The 20,945-nt window shown below is 34.1% G+C and overlaps 1 non-coding gene across 1 annotated transcript; it reads left to right on the forward strand.

The window, feature by feature from the left end:
• Positions 1 to 279: 279 nt before the first annotated feature.
• TRNAV-AAC (transfer RNA valine (anticodon AAC)) lies at positions 280 to 353 on the forward strand. The gene has a single exon. It is a non-coding gene; the product is annotated as a tRNA-Val (tRNA).
• Positions 354 to 20,945: the final 20,592 nt, after the last annotated feature.

Consider the following 20,945-nt stretch of genomic DNA (forward strand, 5'->3'; position numbering starts at 1 on the left):
CATGCTCATCTTAGTTCTATTTGTTTCTCTTAACACAATCTCAAAATGTTTCTTTAACTCATTTATATTTTAGAATTGATTGTACTATTTTTATAGTTTGGCTGAGAAGAAATACCTTTCTTGATAAAGATTAATATTAAAAGACCACATCATCTTTCTTTCATCTGTTTTTAATTGTTTTCAGTTTTTTTCTTCCAGCATTACACCTGATTCTTCTTCTAAAATTCAAAAGGACAAAAAATATAAAGTAAACATTACAACTTACACTATTCTCAGGGGGAGGGTATAGCTCAGTGGTAGAGTGCATGCTTAACATGCATAAGGTCCTGGGTTCAATCCCCAGTACCCCATCAAAGATAAATAAAACCTAATTATCTCCCCCCAAAATAAAAAAAAAAATTCAATAAATGAGTAAAAGCATTTAAAAAAACAACTTACACTATTCTCATTCTTCAAATTTCCAGCCTAATAACTACAATTAATATTTTGTAGGTATCCTTAAATATTATAAGCATAAGCAAACATACACATGCCATTTCCCTAAAAATGGGATTCTACTGTATATATGAATCTATAACTTGACAATCCACTTATCTGTTTTAAGAGGGTATAATTATTAGAGTGACCTTATTTTTTATTTCAATAGCAGGCATACCTTAAATTCTAACTGAAGCTAAATTTAAGCTGCTTATGATACTTACGTCAGAAGAACGTAGTACTGAGGGTTGTAAGTGGTCAATGTGAAATTTCAATTTAGTTAACTGTGCTTTTCCATATTGGAAAATTGTGACTGGACTTGGAAAAATGGTGTTAAACAAATTGCTCAGAATTATCATAAACACTAATCTCAAACTATCTCTTCCCCAGATATAAATTGCTGTGTTTTATGTCATATCTGTGTTCTTTTTTTGAAAAATTTCCTATGGTTTTTCAGATAATACTAACTTCGTCACTAAAATCTGAGAGCCAGTCAATGGTTTAGAATAATCAGAAACGGAGCTCACAAGAACACAAGAGATGGTGTAATTGATGAAAGAAGACCCTGCAAAGAACGTTTTCAACTTTGAAAGCTGTGAAATAATATTTCAGATCCTATTACTGTGTTTTTCACACAAAAAAAGGAGGTAAAAGAAAATCGGATTAGTACATTTAGGCTTCAGTCAACAGACCAATCGGTGTGCTTAAGCACTCTTCATTTTTTTTTTTTTTTTTTTGCAAGAAGAATTTGCTAATGGTCAGAAACTCTGGCAACTACTTAGTGGTTGTCATGGTGAAAATGCTGGTATTTTGGATGGAGATTATTCAACTCTGAAAAGCAGTGGAGGAAAGGAACTGTGAAAAGTTTCATGGCCAGAAACTTACTACTCTCATTTGAAAATCTACTCCATATTTTTTATTTTTTAAATATAGTAACCTTACAATATCCCATTTGCAAATACTTGTTTTTCTGTCATTCAGCTATCAGAAAAGTCACCAGGTTAAATGGGAAAATTAAGGGAAAACATATTTTCTCATCATACAGATGTCCTCAGATTGCCCAGTTTCATTTAGAATATTTTTAGTGTATGTAAAAATGTTCTCTGGGTCATTGTTTTAAAAGATAGAACATTCCAGAAATCCCCTGGTAGAGATCATGTTATTAACCAATTGGTGCAATGTATACAAGAGACATGGGATTATTTGTATAAAAACTTACAGCCAAAGAATTTATGGCAGTAATATAAACTCATGAATGTCCTGTTCTGCCGGGGGGAATTCTCCGCAGTAGCTGGATGACTGATGATGTGGCAGAGTGCGATAACAAGTACAGCTGCTTCTATAAAAATGAAATCATAACAAGCTAAAGAATAAATCCTCCATAAGAAATCTCTTAAAGTGACGATCTAGTTTACTTGTTTTCCTCTAATGGGATTCCGTCATCTACTTTCTCCACTTAATGTAAATATCAAGTTTACAGTATTTCTGGCTCTTCAAATGCTGTAAACAAGATAATTTTACAAGTGTGATATTTTAAAGTAAAATATTTTACAAAGTAATAATATAAGCTAAAGACATTTGTACCAAATATGGAGGTCTGTGACAAGTACATTCAGGGAAAGCATTTTTCAGATACAATTAGAAAAATGTATCCTTAGGGATAAAAGGGACCATGTTTCTTGAGTTCTCTGTGAAGTTTGATGATTCCACATCCCTTTGGAGGATCGCAGGATATGAAATGTTTTGAACCTTTAAAGTTATGGGTGAAAATTCTCTTCATGCAATCAAACATCCTATGAATAGAAAACTAGAGAATGTTACGTATATAGGGGAGAATTCTAACTTCTGCTGATATACTGATGATCTTTGGTTAGCTATGAAGAAAGAATTCTTAAGTAAGTCCTAGAAAATTTGAGTTCTACTATTTGACTTCTCACAATTAATAGTGTAAACCCCATCTCTTCAAGTGCACTCAACTTAAGGTTAATTTACAGTTTAATCCTGAAGGAAACATAAACAAATATTTTCTTTATAACTGTCAAAATATGCCTGGCTACGGTGAGAATGATTAATTCTATTAATTTTATCTGAACACTTAGCTGGGAGGAGAATGAAAATGTTACTATTAATGTTATCTGACCACAGTTATGATGAAGTAATGACTAAGATGTGGACAAAGCAATGCGACTGTCCTAAGCCAAGGGAAAAAAAGGCAAGGCTTCTGGCAGTGGAGACTGGAGTGCTCAGTAATGGCGCCAACTTCCAAGTAGAGGGTGGAGGTGATCTTTCAAAGCTACCTATGGAGGCAGCAAGGGCCTCTCAGTAAAGGCAACAGGAGGCAACATGAGAATGGTGGCAACCATTAATTTATCCAGTTTAAAAAAAAATCCACGCCACACCTGCACATGCTGTAATAGTTGTTATAAATGACCTTATATTGTGCAAAACTTACTCCTTAATTCTCAAAGATGTTAAAGTACATACATCACTATATGTTAACAGTAGCCTTTAATTTTAGATCATTTCTCAGCCTCCTCACTAAATTGAAATGCTATCCTATTCAAAACAATTGCATTTTACTATGCCATACATTAGTTTGACACTTGCATGTATGTGAGGATTTTTTTTAAAAACTCAGTATCTATGTAATAAGTAGGGTAATCATATATTCTAGTTTGTCAAGGTCCTACTTTATAATTGTTGTCCTGACATATTTATTAAGAGTATTCCTTTCACTCTGAAACACCTTTGAATGATTAAATCATGTGGTTACCCTAACATGAATCCATACTTGGATATTTGTGGTTCCTTTATATTCAATTGGCTTCTCATTTCAGAATTCAAGCAACTTGCTGGTAAGGCTGAAGTCTTTGTTATATGCTGAAAACACTCTGAAAACAAGAGTACTTTAAGCCATGATAGCATACGTTAGCTAATCTATATTAATTATGATAGGATTGCTGCTGCTAGTAAAAAAAATCTAACTAAAAGTATGATGTTAAATCAGATACAGGTGTCAGAAAATCTTAGATATACAAGTACAAACCGCCAGATTATAAAATACATGCACACACACAAACATAGTTATGAGAATAGAAATTTCTGCCTTCTCCAAAAAACTCCAACAGGGTTAATTTTGACAATCTAAGGTAAAAAGATATTTCTAAGGAAGTGTTTCATTGAGATGAATCACATAGATTCAGAGTCTTGGACTAAGGGACTTTAGAAAATTATCTTTTCCTATATTAATTACAAGAAAAGAGAATTTGGGGATTTTCCTTAGGCACCAGTCAAAGCTTCTCAACACAAAAAGATTGTGGTACATTGCCCATGTACAGTAAGTGCTCAATACGTGATGAATGAATGAATGAATGAATGTGCTGAGTAAGGATAACATTTTTATTCTATATCCCCATGAAGCTTGTATTTTTTCCCCAACAGAAAAAAAAAATCCTGTGCATCAGTACCATGTTTCTTTGTTATAATGTGAATTAAATAAACTTTGGACTTGAAGTATATTAATCTTAAAATGATTACACTTGACAGAATGCTTGAGAATGAGTTACAGAATACAGGAGGAATATGTGGAACTAGATTACAATAACAGCTTGAAGCCCAATATCATCTTAAATATAAAAATAGTTAATTAAAAAAATACAAAGGCTATTCTATTTTTGATGATGTTCTATTTTCCCATTTAATTTAATAAAGTATTGTCTTCTATCCTCAAAATTTTCTTGTAACTAGTCCTTTAGAATCAGTTAAAAAGCTAACTTATTTCAGAAGAGGTGTTAATATCAGTGAAATGTCAACTCACTTTAATCTGCTTTCAAGGGATATAAAGGAACCACTTATTTACTATGAGAATTCAAAGTAGTTAGTACTGTACATAAATATTTTTCTTCTACTGGCAAGAAATAAATATAAATTATAAGCATGCATGCTAATGCAAATTTAAAATTTAATCTCTAATTTCCCTATACTGGACCAGCTAATATAGCATCATCTCCTAAAGTCGAATTTTATGAATAGGCTGAACTGAAATATTAGGGTGTGAATCACCTACTAAGTATTTCTCATGTTTCAGTGGAGGAAAAGTGTAATCGTACCCATTCTCTGCTGTCTTTCTCTTTATGGATTAGGAATCTTACGTGTTTTAGATAAATGATCATGTCTGAATTAAAATTTCCAATAAATGGCTCTGTTTTGAGGTAGGGGATTTAGACTCTTATTTGGTGTGTGAAGTCTGGTTTGATATTTTCCACTTTTACTTTAGTTTTGTTTTGTTTCTTTTTTTTTTTTTTGGTTTGAAGTGTTGATTTACTTTCATGCTTAATTTTTCTGTGTTTACCAGCAGAAAGGCCTGATTCATAATGAAATATTTGCAAGCAGTATGCATGGTACCAAAGGTTTTATTAAGTGGCTGCCAAGGACTGCATGCAAAATGGGCAAAGATAAAATAAGCCTTTTGGAGGATATTTGTTGGCATGAAAATGAAGGTTGATTTTTTAAAAGGGTGTCTCCATAATGATAACTTTAATGCTTTGCATTTATATAGCTCCCTTTCTTCAAATTATCAGAACACTTTAACCTCTGCCTCCATTTCCTGGTATCTGTCATATATTGGGAGTGGTTTTTACAAAACTAAGATAGATAAAAGAGAAATACTCCAAATTTACTATTTTTGAGACATCAACAAGAACAACTAGCCTCAGGGTCTAGGGAGCTACCAGGTATGGCACACAAATTGGTACACACAAAGTGGATTTAGACTTTTTCCATTTACAGACATAATTCTTGGAGCTATGATCAAATTAGAAATGCTAGCCTAAGCGTGGTTGTGTTGGATCAATAAGGACAAGAGGCCTCCTAAAAAATGCCTGGATGCCTAAAGAACAGAAAGACACATTCTGGTTATATAATTCAGATCTCACCAGTGGAGCCTTGGTTTCTTTATCTATTTTCCTGGTAATTTTCCTTTGTTCCCAATCCCAAAAGGAGACATTTTCTTATAATGTTTCACACATGTGTGCATCAAGACTGTATGAATAGCTTCAAGAAACAAAACTCATACTGCAGCCAAATTCCCTAGAAACCATGAACCCATAAAGAGCGATCGTTTGCAGCCAAAAGAAAATCCATCTAGTCTTGAAATTACCTATTGTTCAGTTGTCCATTTTTTCATTGTGCCACAGAATAAATATTTCATGGAAGGAAAACTATATGTATTTTTTCCACTTAGTACTTAGAAAGGCCAATCAAAACCTTGTGAGAGAAGAGAAATCATATAAATAGATAAAGTTTTTAAAAGATGCTTTGGAAGACCACAAAAGAAACTCCCTTTAAAAAAGCAGTTAATAATGCCTCTTGAAACCTCTGAGTAAAAGGCTATGTTCCTGCAAACTCAACACCCAAGATAAAAAAGGTTAGAGTAATTTCACAGGAGCACACTAAGAAGTCATGGTAAAATGAGGTGGAAACTCATTTCAGCCTCCAAGGCTGTTTTCCAACAGAGTTGTACTCTCTCCTGAGAGTACAGGAAAAAGCACCTGATCGTTATCTGTTTTTCCAGATTTTTTTTTTTACACTATTACATACTTTTCTCATAATTGGAATGAGAGATATTTTCTACCAAGGACACCTCTGCTCATTATTAACCTTTGGGACTTACATATTTCAACTCCAGGGATGAACTTAACACAATGTTAAAAATTTGTGCCAAAGGATCATTGGAATATAAAAGCTGGAGTGAATTCCCACCTAGCCAATCTGAATATAAGTAGTCACTGCTTGCCTTCTCTTGGGGCAAGGACGTACACTACCAACATGACCTAATGGTCTTCTTTTACTTTTTTTTAAATTTCTCTAGGTAATTCTGTATTTGATCCATGTTCACAATACAGATAGAAGGACTGGGGGATACAGGACTTATGTTTATTAGCAGTAGGTCTGTAAAAGGTGAAATGCACATTTCTTTGCTATTGTAGACCACATTTCCAATAATTAAGCAGAAAATGTTGATTCTCTTTGATGTGATAGATTTCTTTTAAAATTACTTCGTCTTCTTATGCTAATATAATTGCTTATATTCTATTTTTATGTCACCAGACTACAACCGACTGAAATTTAAAATAGGGTAATAAAATGGAATTTTAAATCTAAGGAATGTCTGAAATATCACTGGTGCAAGCCAAAGCTTATAAAATAGGAGAAAGGCTTGGACAGACTGATCTGCAGGGAGGAACATTGAAAAGTTAAGTGCACTGATCTATCTATAACACAGATCAGAGCCCTGGGGTCTGGTGGGACAAATAAGCCCCACCTGCCTTGTATACTTGTAAATAAAGTGTTATTGGAATACAGTCACATTCATTTGTTTACACAATGTCCATGGCTGCCTTCATCCTTACAACAGCACGGTTGAGGAGTCACAACAGAGACCCCATGGTGCACAAAGCTAAACAATTTTACTATCTGACTCTTTACAGAAAAAGTTTGCCAATCCCAGCTCTAAAGTAATTGTTCTCAACAAGAACCCAGATCAACTCCCTTACCATCTACTGACCAGCTCCCTACTCCAGGCCATTGGTGATAAATGCCCAGTGCCAGAGAATCCCACAAAATGGCTCAGAATGAAATCGGCAGTCCCTGTGGAGAATTCTTACCATTGCCATTAAGAAATTTGCACTGATGTCAAAGAAAGCATAGATTCAAGCAAACTACATAGAGATACAAAGAGCACATAAGGGAATAAACAGCAGAAGATGAATTGCACATGTGTGTGTGCATCTTGGCATTGCAAAATTGATGTGATCAAAGCTGTAAGACGTTCCTAAAAGGGGTGTTTCAAAATGTTTTCTTGTTTTTACTGAAGTGTAACGTACATCAGAAAATTACACAAATCTCAAGCACATATATGAATTCTTATAATGTGTACACACCCATGTAACCACCATTCAGGTGTAGATACAGATTATCCACACACTAGAGTCCTCTTTAGTGCTCTTTCCTAGCCATTCCTCAACTTGCAAAGGCAAATACTACTTTGATTTATAACATGTGAAAGGTAGCCTTTAAGCCAGCCTCCAAGCCAGCCTCCATTGATCCTTGCCTCCTGGTATTCACACCCTATAGTCCCCTCCCACGTTGTACCAGGGTTGCTTTGTGTGATCAATAGTGGACAGCATAAGTGATGGCATGTCACTTCCGATATTCAGTTATAAAAAGACTGTGACTCTATCTTGGGTTTTCTTTTGCTCACATACACATATCACCTACTCTGACGGAAGCCATGTCATGAGCAGGACTATGAAGGGACAACATGATAAGGAACTGAGGCCTCCATCCAACAGCCAACTGAATGAGCTTGGAAGAGTCTTTAGCTTATGAAGTCTTCAGAGACTGTAGTCCTAGTTGACAGTTTGATTGCATTCATGAAAGACCTGGAGCCAGAACCACCCAGCTAAGCCACTCCCAGATTCCCAATCCATAGAAACTGCCTATGATAGTAAATGTTTATTGTTTTAGGCTACTAAGTTTGGGGGGTAATTTGTTAAATAGCAATAGATAAACAATGCATATCACGATAAATTTGTTTTGCTTATTTTTGAGCTTTATAAAAATGAAGCTATGCAATTTATCTTCTTTTTGTCTTTTTTATTCAAAATTATGATTATGAAAATTGTTCATATTCTTTGTGTAGATTTTTCTTTCTTCAGTTATATTCCCTTGAGTAAAGAAACCAATATACTTATATTTATCCATTCTTCTGTTAAGTCAAATTCAAATGGATTTCAGGTATTACATACTACAAATTATACTTTTGTGAACATTACTGAATGTGTTTTGATGCATATTTGTATATATTTCTGATAAATATATATTGCATGATTAAATTACTAGGTCATAGAGTATGCAAATGTTCAACCTTAACAGATGTTGCCAAATTTTCCTTTTCATTCCACCAACAATGCATGAGTTTCATTTATTCTATGTCCTTGAAAAAAATTTTTTTGGCCATCCTAGGAGGTGTATTAGAACATCTCGTTTTAGTTTTAATTTGCAAAACTTAGATATGTAATGAGATTGAGCAACTTTATATGTGTTTATAATCAATTTGGATATTTATTTTGTGAAATGTCTCTGCATGTCATTATCATAGTTTTAAAAACTGGATAGTCTATATTTATCTTATTGATTTGAAGAAATTACTTTATATTCTGGATATGAATTCTTTGTTGGATATGTGTATAGTAATTATCATCTCCCACTGTTTTCATTCTTTAACTGATAATTTTTGATAACTAAGAGGTCTAATTTTTAATGTAGTCCAATTTGTCAAACTTTTCTTTTATGTTTAGTGCATTTGATACCCAGTTTAAGAAAACTTGGCCTACTCCAAGGCCACAAAGATGTTGTCCTTTGATATCTTCTACTTAATGTATTAATTTTACCTTCTGTTACAAGTCTATAATTCATCTAAATTTGATAGTTATGTATTATGTGAGACAGGGGAAAAGGTTCTTTTTTTTTTAAAATTCCATACATACATCTAATTGACTCAGGTCATTTAATATGAAAATTATTTTTTTCATATTGTATTGTAGCTGCAACTTAAAAATAAATCAGAGAATTCTCCCTGTGCAAGTAATTTTCTGGCTTCTATTTTATTCAATTGGTCTGTTTGACAATCCTTATACCAGTAAACACTGTTTAATTCTAGTAGCTTTATAATCCTCATATCTGTCATTAAAAGGTCATCTCATTTTATTTTTAAGATTATCTTTGTTATTCTTGGTCTTTTGCTTTTCCATATAAATTTTGAAATCAGCCTGTCCATTTCCATGAAATACCCTCTTGATGATGGACTGAGTTTGCACTGACTCTCTAGAACATTTCAGTAAGAACTGACGTATGTAAACTATTGAGTGTTCTAAGCAATGAAAATGGGATATCCCTCCCTTTATTATCACTTTTAAAATTTCTTTCAATAATAGTTTTCTGTATAGAGGTTTCATACACTTTTTTCTTAGATTTATTCCTAGGAATTTGATATTTTTATTCTATTTTAAATACTATCATTTATAAAGTTTTATTTTCAAGAGTATTTTTAATAATTATAATTGCTTACTTACATATGTCTTGCATGAAGAGATGGTGTAAAATGCAAATATTAATACTAATATCTTACCTCTAATTAAAAAAATTGTTTTACAAATACAATCATGTCATTTGCACATGGTATCAATGCTTACCTTCCTTTTAAATCTTTCTTCTATTTCTTTTCTTGCCATATTGTACTTGCAAAGACCTCCAGTACAAATGTTGGACAGATACAGTTTTACTAAATATCCTTGCCCCATTTTCAATATTACAATAGAAGATTTTAATATTTTATCATTGATCAAGAAGGACTCATGATATACAATCAAAAAGTATCTTTATTTTTGTTTCACATGGATCTCTGAAACTTTCTTTCATGGTAGTCACCTTGGATGAAAACCTAGGTCTTAGAGCCCTATAGTCACTTTTATACATATATAGAGTATAAATTCAGCAATGTGAATATCAGAATAATGTATTAATACACACTCAATCTTAAGCAGACCTCTTCTCTTGTGAGGCACTTTCATGGGTTCTACAAAGACCTCTGTTACTGGTGATCTCACGCAAGCTCCTTGACCATTTATCTACGATGATCCACAACCCTCAGAACTCACTCTCCACCTTCAGCCTCTCCTCTAGGTGGCCCTATTGGACAAGTTCTAAGATGGCCAATAATTATGCATTGCATCTGGCCCTCAGGAGGCACTCAGGCATTCTTCACCTGTACAAACTGAAAGCACGGACCAATCACAACACAGTAAGCACATTTCTCACACTTTCATCAGGTGACTGGATGACCTTCTCTGCATTAGGTTTTCCTGGCAGGCATCAGAGAGTAACATAATTCACTTCAGGAGACCCAGGAAGCTCTCTGTGGCACCACTAACTGTCCTCACTTTTGTCTTGACCTGAAGGGAGAATTACCTTTCTTCTACCATACAAATTTAGAGAGTAGTGCTCAAAACACCATTCTCTTTAAAGGAAGTCTTTTCACCAACCTCTCTACTCTTCATCTGTCTTGATGTGTTTCAGATTATTAAGGTGTATAACAGTATAATATCTGCTTATATACATTTGGCACTTGCTCTTAACCAATGTTCTTCCCAACCCTATCCTTTCTCAATTTGCATTGTATTCATACTTCTATGTTGTAATGACAGTTTTGTTTGAATACAGCAACAATATATAGGAAAGAATCTTCCAAAATGCAAAACACCTGGCATTTAAAAATTTCTAATTGCTCAAGAATGTATGCCACTATTTTTCTAAAAACACCACAGCATGAGGGCTATTTTCATTCCAAAATATAAATGGTATTAGTTGGAAGGAAGCGATCCTTGCTTGCCCAAAAGTCAGAATATTCACAGCTAACTCAGTGCAAATACATATAATACTTTTCCCCCATTGTAAGCTCTGAAGATTGATTTAGAAATCTGTTTACCATGTTTCTTTTTCTGAGGAAGATATAAATCAAGCATCTTTGCTGGGCTGCAATTTTTAAAAAGTATAGAAACTACTGTTTTTCTTCTTAGATCTATCTGCATACTTCATATGTTTTCAATGTAGTGTAAACAGGAGGGGGTAATGTTCAGAGTCAGAATAAATTAGGGTTTCAGTTCACTATAGAATAGTTGTGTGTCCCTAAGTAAACTATTTAACCTCTCTGATCCTCAGTTGCCTTGCTATAAAATGGTAATCGACAAAACACCTCACAGAGAATTAGTGATTAAGTGATTAACATGTAAAATACTTTACAGGAAGACTAGCAATAGAAACTGCTAAGTAAAAGTTACTTTCCTTTTATTCTCTAACTTCTTTTTATCCTCTCTCTTGATTTCAACCATACCCATAGTAATTTTATGCACTTAAATCATTTGAGAGAAAGTAATTTGGGAAAAAAAGTGACATTTTATCTAAATACACCTTTATTATCTCCTTCCTAGATCATCTTATGCCACACTGTTCACTGCCTGCTCTGAATTTTCTTAACATCCAATGGGCACTTCCTATTTGTTAGGAAGCATTTGTTTCCTTTTCATTTGTCTCAGCTCTATAACTGTTTTAAACTCATATGGAACATAAATTTTGGAACCTAAATTTGATCTCAAATTTACTTCTTGTATTCCCCAATGTTCCACACAGCTCCTTTTGAAAGTACAAACTTGTTTAAGATTTATTTATTGTCTCTTCTGGTGGAGATTTAGGACTTTCAAGATTGGTAAGACAAAGTTTTAGTGCCCCTCTACACCAGTAAACAGATGGTTCCTTCTCTAGGAATTGTGAGAACCACAAAGTGATATAAATGGTAAGCAATTGGTGTGGTTATTTAAGATCAACTGTAATAGATGAGCCTTACTGATTTGGAAAGACAAAAGGAGTCCACATGGACTAGGAATCAAAATTGTACTTCATAAGGTTAGCCTGTGAATAAAATCAGCTAAAGGCAGGTAATATTGAACAGATACTCATTAATAAGGACAAACTATAGCCTGGGGCCGAATCTGGCAACATGGTGTTATACTTAAAGTTTCACTGGAACACAGTCATGCCCATTTATTTATGTATTGTCTATGGCTTTTTTTAGTACTACAAGGGCAGAGTTCCACAGAGACCACAAAGTCTACAATATTTATTATCTGGTCCTTCACAGAAAATATTTGCTGGCCTCTGTTCTAACACACTCTGAGATTTATGGGGATACATTATTAAGACTGATGTTTAATTTACAAGTAATAGTGATCTGGGCTTCTTTAATTTTACTTTTTTTGAGAAACATATCCACACATTGGAGAATGTGTTATCCTTGATTCTTAATCACGTTTCACTACCTGATTCTACAATGCTCACACTATAAAGAATTTTTACTTTAAATAACTTTCCATTATATGTTATTACAAGATATTGACTGTAGTTCCCTGTGCTATACTCACAGACTTAAATAACTTTCATCTATTCCTTTTTATCATTATCATCATCGTGACGCAAGCCAAAGCATGAACATGTGTTTAATATAACTCTAGATAAGTTAAAGTTTGATCAGTATGGTGTAACATACTAATTAGTGGCTAGATGCCACACTAGACGAAAAATGTTATCTGGTATTCCACAGTGCTTTATACTCTTTTCAACATTTTATCAGAGACTTGAATGAAAACAAAAAGCATGTTTATCCAATTTGTGTATGACACAAAACTGTGGAGTTACTATACTGAATGACAGAAACAGTATTCAAAAGGATCGCAAAAAGTTGGAAAAAGGAGCCAAAACTAACAAAGTGAAATTTAACAAGGCTAAATATAAAGTGCTGTATTTGGATTTAAAAAACTGAAACACAATTGTACTAATACAGGATGGAGAACACATGGCTAAACAGCAATAAAAGGTGAACTTTTAGGGTTATAATTAACCACAAGCTTAATTATGAACCAGCTCTTTGATGTGGACCTGAAAAATGTTCACATAATCTTAGTATGTACTTTAATATAATTATGTATTCTGTCCAGATGAAGAGGGCTAATTGTGTTGCATACTAAATACTCCAGGAACCATCTGGAATGATGCGTTCAATTTAGGGAGTCATTTTGTAATAGGGACTTTGATAAATGCAGTGGCTGTTCAACAGTTTTTTTCCCCACAATAGATGTCAGATACCTGCTTGCTCAGACTTTTGAAGCTAGGATACAGGCATAAAGCTAGGCTCTAATCACAAGCACCTGCAGTGGAGTTTGGTTTGGGAGCCAGAAATGTAAAGCAGCAGGGAATACTTAGAATTCATTCTAGCACGGATAAAATCAGGGACTGTGATCCAATTACTGGAGGCATCACAGTTAAGTCATGCATTAGATGCCATCAGCAGTGAAAGTCAGGGTATCTGTGGAGAAGTTCCGTCTTCCCAAGATCAGTTCTGTGTGCAGTTTCAAACCCTGTTCTTGGCTGTATATCTCCTGGGCATTATGAAGGATGGTGATGCCGATCACCTTTAGGGCTCGTTTCAATGCTCAATTTCTCTATGCTCTATTTTCTAGCAGTTACTCTTTATAGCCTGATTAATGTGTGTTGGTGGGGAGGGTGTACATACACAGGGGGGTGTCCCTGTAACCAGGGTAAAAGCAAAATTAAAAGAGGTAGAATAAGGAAGGGGAGTGGGTAGTAGTGGCTACCTACTGTTAAATAAGTGACTAATATTGAGTCCTTATTTTATAAAGAGAAACTCAGGTTTTTAATGACCTTTCTAATAAAACCTTTCACACAAAAAAACTATGCAGCACATGCCATAAGGGGATAGCAAGACTGAACATTTTAAAAAGCAAGAATATAATGTAGAAGCAAGTGGTGTTTATGCTATCTGTACCATGGAATGTGATATGCTTGATGAAACTGCCTGTAAGTTAAATTGTATAAATAAAAGAGGTATAATAGCTACCCAAATATATAAATGTACATATAAACATGCACATATGCTCACATTACTGAGTAAATAACAAAGTTCTGCAAGGAAATAGGACGACATTTCAACAATGGGAAGTAGGATTGTAGGTCTAAGAGGAACTATTTAAATTTTGTAACTTTTTACAGTGAATGCATCTTTTACCTTTGCATATATTATTTTTTATTCATAGATTTTATTTTTAGAGCAGTGTTAGATTTACAGAGAAACTGAATAAGAAGTGCAGAGAGTTTTCATAATGTATTACCTATTTCCACCCCCCACAGACTTTCTCCGGTTGTTAACATTTTGCATTAATGTGGTGCATTTATTTCAATTGATAAACCTATATTAATACATTATTATTAACTGAAATCCATAGTTTGCAATAGGGTTCACTTTTTATGTTGTACAGTTCTGTGGGTTTGACAAATGCATGGTGTTGTGTATCCATCATTATAGTATCATACAGAATAGTTTCATTTCCCTAAACATGCTCTGAGCTCCACCTATTCAACCCTTCTCTCCTCCTCTTGAGTCCCTAACAATCACTGATCTTTTTGCTGTCCATATAGTTTTGCCTTTTCCAAAATGTCATGAGGTTGGAATCATACAGTATACAGGTTTTTCAGATTTGGCTTCCTTCATTCAGCAAAATGCATTTAAATTCTCTTCATATCTTTTTGTGGCTGGATAGCTCATTTCTTTTTATTGCTGAATAATACCCCATTGTATGAATGTCTGTTTGTTTATTCATTCACCTATTGAAGAACATTTTGTTTGCTTTTTTCTGCAATCATGAATAAAGCTGCTATAACGAATCCTGTGCATTTTTTATGTGGCAATAAGTTTTCATCTCATTTGGCTGTATTGTACAGTAAGCCTATGTTTAGCTTTGTAAGAAACTGCCAGACTGTCTTCCAAAGTGGCTATACAATTTCACATTCCCATGAGCAACAAATAAGAATTCCTGTTGTTCCACATCCTTGCCAGAAGTTGCTGTTGAATGCATTTTGGATTTTAGCCATTCTGAAAAATGTGTATTGGTATCTCACTGTTGTTTTACTATGCAATTCCTAGTCATATATGATGTTGAACATCTTTTTATATGCTTATTTACCACTTGTATTTATTCTTTGGTGAAAGATCTATTTAGATCTTTTGCCCACTTTGTAATTGGGTTGATTGCTTTCTTATTGGTGAGGTTTAAAAGTTCGTTTTATATTTTGGTTATAAGTCCTTTATCAGAAATGTATTTTCAGATATATTTCTCCTAGTCTGTTGCTTGCTTTTTCATTCTTGTAACATTTTCTTTCACAGAGTAGAAGTTCATAATTTTAATGAAATTCAACTTGTCAATTTTTGCTTTCATGGTTATGTCTTTGATACTGAACCTAAAAAGTCATTGATAAACACAAAGTCACCTTGATTTTCTCCAGTGTATATTTTACAAGCTGTACAGCTTTGCATTTAGGTCTATGAATAACTGTTAACTTAAATTTTGGGAAAACTATAAGTCCTGTGTCTAGACTCAATTTTTCACGTGTCTAGATTTATTTTCTTTGATGTCCAGTTGTACCAACACCATTTGTTGAAAGGACTGTCCTTTATTGAATTGTCTTTGTTCCTTTTTTGAAGATCTGTTGACTATGTTTTTGTGAATCTATTTCTACATTCTCTATTCTATTCCATTGATCTATTTGTCTGTTCTTTTGCCTATACAACACTGTCTTGGTTATGCAGCTTTAGAGTTAATCTTGAAGTCAGTTAGTGTTAGTCCTACACTTTGTTCTTCTTCAGCATCATGTTGGATACTATGTGTCTGTTGCATTCCATATAAACTTTAGCATCAGTTTGTGATAACCACAAAATAACTTACTACAGTTTTTACTGGGATTTCATTAATCTATAAATAAAGGTGGGAAGAACTGATACCTTAGTACTATTGAATCTATCTATGACTATAAACATGAAATATCTTTTCATTTATTTAGATCTTTAATTTCTTTAGTCAGAGTTGTGTAGTTTTCTTCCTATAGATCTTGTACATATTTTATTAAATTTATACTTAAGTATTTCAAGTGTATTGATGCTAATGTAAATAGTTTTGAGTTTTTAATTTCAAATTCCAATTGTTAATTACTGCTATTTAGGAAAACAATCAACTCATATATTAATTGTATCTCCTACTTTTAGGAGGCTTTATGTCTATTCTTTAGGATTTTTCTACAGAGACAATTATATCATCTGTGAACAAAGATCATTTTATTTCTTCTTTCTTAAATTATATATATTTTATTTCCTTTCTCTTATCTATTATCTAGAACTTCTTGTACAATGTTGAATGGGAGTGATGAGGGGAGAGCCATCTTTTCTTCTGATCTTAGGGGGAAGCACTTAGTTTCTCATTAAGTGTCACATTACTTTTCTTAGTCCTGAGAGTTTTTAGCATGAATACATGTTGGATTTTGTCAAATGCTTTCTCTGCATCTATTGATCATATATTTTTTTCCTCTTCAGAATGTTGATGTGATGAATTACGTTAGTTGACTTCCAAATGTTGAAACAACCGTGCATACCTGGAATAAATCTTACTTGGTCATGATACATAATTCTTTTTATGAATTGTTGGATTTGCTCTGCTAATATTCTGTTGAGGATTTTTACATTTATGTTTATGAAAGGTATTAGTCTGTAATTTTCCTTCTTAGTAATATCTTTGTCTTGTTTTGATGTGAGGGTTGTGCTGTCCTCATAGAATGAGTTAGAAAGTGTTCCCTTTGCTTGTATTTTCTGGAAGAGTTTGTAGATAATTGGTATCATTTCTTCTTTAAATGTTTGATGGAATTCACCAGCCAAACCATACAGACTTGGAGCTTTCTGCTTGGAATTTTATTAATTGTTGATTAAGGTTCTTTAATTGTTATTCAGAACCTTTGTATCTTTCTCTAATATATACATAATCTAAATTTTGTTAGATTATGTTTTTCAGGGTATTGATCCATTATATAACTTGTTTATTCTCTCTTTTCCTCTGGGTTAGCCTGGCTAGAGATTTACCCATTTTATTTTTCATGTCAAAAAACCATCTTTTGATTTCATTTATTTGCTATACTTCCTATATTTCCTATCTTCAATCTCAGTGATGTATGAGATTTAATTTTTATTATTAATTTTAATTATTATTATTTATTTTAATTTTTATTATTTATTTTATTCTGCTTATTTTGGATTTGATTTGCTTTCTTTTCTTGGTTTCCTGAGGTGGAAATTAAATTATTGATCTGAGATTTTTCTTCTTTTTTAATATATGCATTCAATGCTGTGAGTATCCCTTTAAGCACTGAATTTGCTTTATCCCACAAAATTTTATAGTTTTCATTTAATTTGAAGTATTTTATAATTCTCTTCAGTTTGATTCTTTTAGAGTTTCTATCCCTCTGCTTATAACATCCATCTATTCTTACATGTTATCCACTAGGTTCCATTGGAACCCTTAGTATATTCATCATAGTTACTTTTCATTCCCAGTCTGATAATTCCAAGGTCTCTGCCATATTTATGTCTAGTTCTGATTCTTGCCCTGTCCCTTCACATTGTTTTATTTTGTTTTGTTGCATACCTTGTAAATTTTTTGTTGAAAAAGGAACATGATATATAGTGTAAAAGGAACTAGGGTAAATAGACCTTTAGTATGAAGTGTTACATTTGTCTTGCTAGGAATTAGGCTGTGCCCACTGTTTGCTGTAGCTGTAGGTTTAGGACAATATTTTCTCTTGTGTCCTTTTTTTTGACTCCCTTGTTGGCTTTAGGTTTCTCTAGAGGCCCCTTCTTAAATAGTATCTGAACCTCTCTGCTCTTTTCAGCTGTAGCCACTAGTTATTATACAAGTTTCCTGTTCATGTGGTGGTAAAATGTAAGGAGAGGGGAAGCATTCTACAGTCCTGAGTAGGTCTCAATCCTTCAGCAGCTAGTATCCCTGGGGTGGACCTTTACCAGTGCTTCTCGGCTTTTATTTGAAACCTCATAAGGGAGACAGGAAAGCTAAAGGGGACTGAAGTTGAGTATTTCCTTTCCCCCCAGGTCAGTTAGGCTATGGCAAACTTCACCTTAGACTGATCTGATAAAAGTTTTCCTTGACAGCAGGCCTTTGTTAAGGAGAACAGGATGATCTTGGGAAGTTTCCAAATGGCTTCTTTTCCTCTCCTCCTGGTGGAACCAGGAGGGGACTTTTCTTTGGTCTTCACAGTAAGAACATGATGGAGCTCCTGGAGGTAAAACTTATGCAAGTCTGGGGACACTAAAGCTGGGCTTCCAGTAGTTTTTAACCTCTCAAATTAGTTCATGCTCAGTCTACAGCATTTAGTTAACTCCCCTTTTCATATTCCAACTCCATGCTGGCTCTAGAGGCAGCTTCTGCTCCCAGTGACCTGTGAAATCTCTGTGCCTAACTCTTCTGTTTGGGGGTGGGAGCATGTAACCTCATTTCTCTGAGGGATCTAAGAAGAGTTGTTGATTTTCAGTTTTTCAGCTTTCTTTCTTGCAATAAGGGTGACAGTGATGACTTCAAAGCCTTTTTATGTATTTGACCAGAAAGCTGAAATCTATATATTACATTTTAATTCACTAAAGATTGTAGGTATATAATGTTGACGAAGTTAAAGAAGATTGCTCTCCCCCTTCTCTTCCTTGCCTTGTCTTCCTTTTTTCCCTTGCCTCTTCCTAAAAATTCAGTTCTAAAACCATTAGGGGGACAGAACAAGTCAAGTTGAAGAAGACATCTGTGTGGAGAGATGTTCTGATGTGAGGTATCAGCTAGAGCTGGATGAGGGTATACGCACACTGTGGAAGCAGGGAGAAGGCTAGTTTGGGGAGTCAGCTTGAATAAGATGATCAATGTCAGTATCACCAGTAATGGAATAAATAGAAATCATGAGCCACCTGATTGTATGCAACAAGAAGACTCCAGAATCTCCTCTGGGAAATTTCTGACAATGATGCATAACCTGAATCTAATCATGAGAGCATATCAGAAAGACTCAAATTGAGGAGCATTCTACAAAATATATAACCTGCAGTTTTTCAAAAGTATCAACATCATGAAAATCAAGGAAAGAATCTGGAATTATTCCAGACTGACTGAAGAAGATTAAAGAGACATAACACCTAAATGCAGGTTTTGATTCTGATCTGAATCATTTGCTTTAAGACATTATTGAAGCAATTATTGAAACTTGAGTGGGGTTTGAGGATGAGTTGATAGTAATTATCAATGTTAATTTTTTTATTCTGGTGGCTGTCATTTTGTAGGGATCAGTTCTAGTTTTTAGTAAATAACAAAACAAAGTGTTTGTGTTGTACATCATGTTGACAACTTACTCTGGAAAAAAAAAACAGGGGAGAAAAAAGAAAACCAATATTTTGTACTGTGCTTGCAAGTTTTTTTGTGATTATTTCAAAATGATTCCAGTGAGGAATGAAAAATACAAAATTAACTGTTTGAGGCCCTCTAAATGAGCTCTTTCATAGCAGAAGTCTAATAACCCTGGATCTGTTTTATTATTTTGGGTGAGTTTATCCTCACCTTCATTACAATATGGGATCTAATTAGACATATGCAATTTAAGACCATTGATGACATGATGAATGAGCTGTGGTTTATCATATTTTTGTGGCTTAGAATTACTTATCTCTTACTTATAGCTAGATATGTAATAATAGAGCTACATAAGATACGTTACAATGTTATCTGGCAACTGCAGCAAGAGTAATAAAAATATCTAAATTATCCTTAATATAGAAAAAGATATTTTGAAACAAAATCTATTTTTTCTTCCATGTGTTAGTATTATGGTCTGCAATGTCAGCAATCATATTTCAGAAGCCTATTGTTTAATAAAGGGCTAATTTTTAGGTATATTTTTAAGAGCAGGAAGCAAATCTGGCCTTCCAGGTCCAGAAACTCTGTTTCTTGGCCAGACCTTATCAAAATGTGGCCAGGCAGCAAGAATACTTACAGTATGAATAAATAAAATTATCAAATGAATATTTTTAAAAATAAAACATGTACATTTTAAAATTTATCAAATGTATTACCACTTCTTCTTACTGTACACAAGAGTCAGAGACCCATTTTAGAGATGTAAAAATTGAGGTCCAGAGACAGTGAGTGGAAGATGGCACTGGGAATTTGTGAATTATACTAAATAACTGGCAGTTTAAGAAAAAGCAGAATAACTGTCATAGGGCCAAATGGTAGTATACATTCATGCATATATATATACACATTTTTTTCACTCATTGTGTCAATACATATATCTTGAGCACATAATTTAGGTACTGAATTACAGCATAATATAGTTTGCTTGCTTGCTTGTTTGTTTGAAATGCTATCTTGATCCAGTTTTGAGGGATGGGCTAGCGGCCAGTCAGATATCTATCTTGAGAGCTGATTAAGTCCAAACCCCAACCACTTCCTTTGCTGGGTTTTTATACTCCAGGGTCACTATGAACTCTCCTAATTGCCCAAGGGCCAGATACGAGACAGTTTGGGGCAGCCCCTATGCCCCAGAGCCACCCAGATTGTTCAAATTAGCCAATCCACAGGGAAATCTAGCTAATCTCATCCCACTCGCCATACATAAGCTGCCCTTACAGTTCCAGCTTGCTGTTAACCTGTCCCAGGTGCAGCAACCTATGTATGTGACCCTGACTGGCAGTATTCTTATCTTTGGAGCTGTAAGTAACAAAGAGTCCTAACTTTCATCTCTTTGAGTGTCACTGTGTTGTATCCTGGCATTGAAAGAGTCTTTAAGTCTATGAACATTGGGGTGCATGTACCTTTTCAAGTTAATGGTTTCCTCTGGGCATATGCCCAGGAATGGGATAGGTGGATCAGATGGTAAGTCTGCTTTTATTTTTTTAAGGAATCTCCATA

Source organism: Camelus bactrianus, chromosome 7, assembly GCF_048773025.1.
Source record: "Camelus bactrianus isolate YW-2024 breed Bactrian camel chromosome 7, ASM4877302v1, whole genome shotgun sequence".
In the NCBI taxonomy this organism is placed as follows: Eukaryota; Metazoa; Chordata; class Mammalia; order Artiodactyla; family Camelidae; genus Camelus; species Camelus bactrianus.